We start from the raw sequence: 940 nt of genomic DNA, 5'->3' as shown, positions 1-940 counted from the left end.
TTGCAGCGCCATCTGTTGTTGAAAATTGTAACTACTGTAATTTCGAAAGTTTGTCCGCCTGAAAATGTACTGTTGTCCCAAGCATATTGCAACAAACGGTGTATTTCTATCGCTGCTCGTTTAGTTTTTACTACCGTTTCAAATATGCCGGTCATTTTTGAAACACCCTGTAGAAACAATGCGGTGAACAGAAACGAAATTTCCAAAAATTTCCTATAATGTCCTAAGACAAATGGGAATATCATTCGAAGTTGTGTTTCTCTACGTTGGTAGCGAACCAAAATAACATGGAAATTATGAATTTCTAAGTTGGCGACACTGTCAGTTGATGTTTCGTTCACTCTACGACAAACACCGGATGTGCTGCTTAATTTGCTTACTTCTAACTTTACTTATAGCCAACGGCCTTGCCGCAGTGGTAACACCGGTTCCCGTCAGATCACCGAAGTTAAGCGCTGTCGGGCTGGGATAGAACTTGGATGGGCATCCGGTGTGCCGAGCGCTGTTGGCAAGCGGGATGCACTCACCCTTGTGAGGCAAACTGAGGAGCTATTTGATTGAGAAGTAGCGGCTCCGGTCTCGTAAACTGACATACGGCCGGAAGAGCGGTGTACTGATCATATGCCTCTTCATATTCGCATCCAGTGACGCCTGTGGGCTGAGGATGACACGGAGACCGGTCGGTACCGTTGGGCCTTCCAAGGCCTGTTCGGACAGAGTAACTTTACTTAAAAGTATCAATTTGAATAGTGTTGTTTTCACTTAACGGTGTGGAGCATTCTTCCACTGCAGCGGACAGCTGTTAATGACGCTCCTTTGGCATTTCTAATCATTCCTAAGGCTGAAAATGCACTAGCGCACTCCGGTGCATACTTCCTATCGGTGCTGTGCCCTGCGTGTATTTGCAGCCTTAGGAATGATTAAAAACGCCGTAGAAGTG

The 940-nt window shown here is 45.7% G+C and overlaps 1 pseudogene; it reads left to right on the top strand.

Annotated features, from left to right (window-relative positions):
• The first annotated feature begins 397 nt into the window (after positions 1-397).
• LOC124546138 lies at positions 398-511 on the top strand (annotated as a pseudogene).
• The last annotated feature ends 429 nt before the right edge of the window (positions 512-940 follow it).

This window comes from Schistocerca americana, chromosome 8, assembly GCF_021461395.2.
Source record: "Schistocerca americana isolate TAMUIC-IGC-003095 chromosome 8, iqSchAmer2.1, whole genome shotgun sequence".
NCBI classification, from domain to species: Eukaryota; Metazoa; Arthropoda; class Insecta; order Orthoptera; family Acrididae; genus Schistocerca; species Schistocerca americana.
The sequence above is the reverse complement of the archived record's forward strand: the minus strand, read 5'-3'. Positions and strand labels throughout refer to the sequence as shown.